At 45.6% G+C, this 4,192-nt stretch overlaps 1 non-coding gene across 1 annotated transcript; it reads right to left on the reverse strand.

Moving 5' to 3' along the window:
• Window positions 1–4,036: 4,036 nt before the first annotated feature.
• On the reverse strand, window positions 4,037–4,177 carry LOC115947922. The gene has a single exon (XR_004081776.1). It is a non-coding gene; the product is annotated as a U4 spliceosomal RNA (small nuclear RNA).
• Between the last annotated feature and the right edge of the window lie 15 nt (window positions 4,178–4,192).

The raw sequence follows: 4,192 nt of genomic DNA on the forward strand, positions 1-4,192 counted from the left end.
CCAAGGGGCTCTGTCCCCGGGGCCAAGCCTGTCCTGCCGCACAGGAGCCGTCCCGCTCGCCCGCGGCCCCCCGCGCGTCCGGGCCTGAGCGGGAGCGCGACACGAGCCCCGCACTGTGCCCTGCTGGTGCCGTTCCCAGGGGAATTGTCCTCCCGGGGCACTGGTGCAGCCGCACCGGGCTTATTGCGTGCTGCGGTAGGGCTGTGCCCCAAAACCTTCAAACAAACATTTCAGAGCCTCAGCTGATTTACCCCATCCCAGGGAAGCTGGGCAGCAGAAATTGTTTCTTATGGAAACAGTTTTCTATAAGCTGCGGCCACCATAAAGGAAAGTCACCAGCTACTTCTCCTTTGCTGTGTTCAAAGACTATAAGAGCCCACCCGGATTTCTCATGTGATGATCTTGAACCATCATTTCCCACATGCTTTTCCTTTCAAACCTCTATAAAACAACACTCCAAGGCAGCAAAGTCCTCGCTTTGTCTGAGCCACAGCACAGCTCAACCCTCACCAGAGCTACTGTTTCCCACTGTGCTCCAGCCAAGCTGACATGGCAGTAAAGGCAGTTGCTCAGCCCAAATGTTCACTTCTTAATCTGATGAGAGATACACCAAAAAATACCAGTGTGGGAACGGCCGAGGATCCAGGAAACATGACTCTTGTAGCTCTTTTCCTTACAAAATGACTACCAAGTCAGAGAATGTTCCCAGAACCGAACAGCACATGTCCTGTTGTTGAGCTGAGATTATGGAATTGTATTTCCATTAAACAGAGACCGTGAGGTCAGCTGTGAGCAATCTCCAGTGCTGTATTTTTCACTCTCTAGGCACAAACATGCCCAGTTTCCCCTGCTAGCACAAGTCAGACATCATTATTTCCTGTGTTAAGTCATGCTTTAATGGGAATTATCGCTAGGGGGGCAGGGAAATATCTCCTCCCTCATTCCAGCCAATGCTTACGAATAGTCAAAAACCTCCAAGAAATTAATTCCAGTTTTTACTCCAAATACAGGAGTTGTCAGAAAATAATATCCTTTCTGAGATCTAAGTACAACCCAAATGTAAGTAAAGACTTTCATTGCATGCTTCACCATCCATGCCAAAGATCTCACCTGACATCCCCTTTGCTGGTTTCCCTCAGCAAAATGTAAAACTTTATTTGGAGGGACTGTTAAATTTTCTCAAAATCTATCACTGGCTGTACAATGACAACTTCAGGATGCATTCCCCAGGTGGAGCAACATAAACCACTAGCACTGACTGGTCACAGAGCAGATCTAAAGTCATTAGAAACATGTCCTTTCCTGGGGTCTGCATGTTTCCTCCACCAACATGTGACAAGCATGTGCCTCAACTTGGGGTGTATTTTTACCTCTGCGTAAATAAAGTGCCTGCTGTGCTCTGTTCATATTGTAGCCTGGTATGCAGTTTTTATTTTCAGCTTCCTACAATGTCCTTTGGGAGTCTGGAAGTGAATGTAAATCAAGAGAGCAGTTTCTATTGTGTCTCAGGGCTGAAATTAAGCTGTCATAAAACCAGTTATGGTTGCATCCACAAGAAATGGGTTGTGTCCAAGATGCCCAGTGTTAAAAACAAAACAACAAAGTCATTTTTTCTAAAGTTTTGCCTATGGCTTGTGCACTGCATTGAAAGGGTTGGTGGGGTGGGAGGCAGGGCTGTCCCATGAGGGATACTCTAGGCATACTGCTTTTAAAACCAACCTGCTCACAGCCAGGTGCTGTTCATAACTGAATTCTTCACACATTGACATTTCTTACTTAAAATTACCAGTCCCTAACCCTCCCATGAGAGCTGAAGGAGTAGGGGCAGGTTAAAACCCCGGCTGCCGAGGCAACTCCTCAGTGGTGTGGGCTCAAGCCCTGTCCTTCCCAATGCCTTGAACTCCTGTTTCCTCATCACTGACCTGCTCTTTGCCTCAGACTCTCCCTGACTCTCAAACATCTGTTTGCTGCTAGAAATACACAGCCTTCCTCTTATGCTGTGCCCTGTGCTGAGACATTTTGATTTGCCCTTGTCTTTCACAGAAGGTGGAACAAGGAGTTACCACCCCCGTATGCAGATGGGAAACAGGGCTGGGAACTGGAAATGAAGTTAGACAGTGAGCCAACATCAACAAAATGTTGAACTTTAGGGCTTCCTGTCTCCACACAATCCATGTTCAGAGTATTCCGACTCTACACAATCTGTGGCCAGAGTACTTGCTCAAGGCATCTTTCCCTCTTGTTGAAGAGTCATTTATTTACCAGTTACAGACCAAGACCCTCAAAGGGCAGCTCAACCCACTGACCACACACAGGACCCTCAGAGCTGATGGATTAACGTCTGCCTGTGCCCTGTCATTTCAGACTGGCTGCCAAACAGAGGAGTGATCCAAGCTCATTTCATAATACCACCAAAGAAAAGCATGGTTATTTGCAATCTGTGTCAGAGAAGAGAGAAAAAGCTACACTGGCCTATGAGGCATGTTTAGAACTTACCCGTGCACTTTCCAGAGAGTGACTTGAAACTGCAGAGCAATGACAGCACTTTCATTGCAGTGTGTGCCCTCTGTGCTGTGCCACATGAACATCAGCCAAGGGCATTTTGCTCTTTCTTCAGGTGAATGCAAGGAAAAGAATTCAATCAGAGCTTTAGGTTTCAGGCAATAGCAGTAAATCACAACATGCAACTCCCACATTCGAGATCCAACTTCACACTTGTTGAAAAGATCTATTACAGCAAAATTAACAAACTTGGTTTCTGGCATAAGATGTAGGACATGACTTTGCAATGCAGACTGAAAGCACCACACCAAGGCATTATCACAGACAATTCTGGCAGCAAAATGAGAAACAATCAAGTGATAAATCCAATACTTATCAACACAGTTTATAAGAATCAAGAAATTACCTGAAGTGTATGACTTACTGCAAACTACACATGCCTTTGCTATTTACCAGTGTGGCTTATTCTGACAAAGGGTAATGGCATCCCTATGCTTCAGGGTTTGATTTCAATTGATATTGAAATCAAATAGGAACAAATGGGGGGACAAAGATAATCGATGAGGTTTCGCTGTGACTCTTGGTCACTGTTGTGTATAATGGCCCAGCATGACTGAATGCTATTTTAAAAAATAATAGTAATTATTAAGAGGAAACACTGATGTTCACTACTAAGTTTTCTATTCTACCAAAGTTTCCAGTAGCTGCCCAGCTCAGGGTCTAACGGGCAGGGCAGGAGCATCCCGATGGCACACGTGGATGTGATTCTCTGCCCATACAGAGCATGTCAGAGGCAGGCTGTCAGCAGCAGAAGGTTCATCTCACTCACACAGAGTGACAGAGGGCAGCTGCTCCCAGCTGCAGTGGAGCTGCTGTGCAGGGGTCACTACTCTCCCTCTGCAGGGCCTGCCTAGCTACTCAATTGCTGCAAATTAGGAAAGGATGGGGTTTAATTATATAATAAGAGTTGGCACCAGCAGTTGCTTTTCCCAGAGTAAAGGTTTGTGATTTGTTTGACAATAAGGAGCCTTTTTCTATTGTTTTTTTTTTTCTTAAAGCAAGTGATGTCAATAAAGAACTGCACACAAAATGGAGTTTACAGTACTTTACACTAAGTGTTCCCTAATGGGCTTTAGAGGATTTCTGCAGCTGGGGAAGCACGATTCAGACTTTCACTCCCCCTAGATTCCTCCCTGCCTGTTGAGAGGCTGAGCTCTCCTAAGGATCCTGCTCTACAAGAGCTACTCCAGAAACCTTTCTCCAGCACTTAAAGCCCTCCACTTCCGTTTTCGCTGACCGATTTATTTTTCACTAATTTTGAGAGAAAAAGAAACGAGCTTTTCATATAACAGCGCCCTCATTTTATTAAACCGCAGTTTTGGCGGCAGCAGACCGGGGCAGCGCTGAGAGAACAAAAACCTTATTATCTTCCGTAAAAGACCTCTCCAGTCCTGAGGCAGAACACGGCAAAAATCACACTCCTAAAGTTAATTGACTGAGCTAATTTTAATCTATTTTTGACCAGAAAATTCAGTCTCCGTAGAGACTGTCAAAAATTGCCAATGCCGACTATATTTCAAGTCGTCATGGCGGGGTATTGGGAAAAGTTTTCAATTAGCAATAATCGCGCCTCGGATTAACCTCATTGGCTACGATACTGCCACTGCGCAAAGCTGACTGGGTTACCCCG

This window comes from Geospiza fortis, unplaced genomic scaffold, assembly GCF_000277835.1.
Source record: "Geospiza fortis unplaced genomic scaffold, GeoFor_1.0 scaffold408, whole genome shotgun sequence".
Taxonomy (NCBI): domain Eukaryota; kingdom Metazoa; phylum Chordata; class Aves; order Passeriformes; family Thraupidae; genus Geospiza; species Geospiza fortis.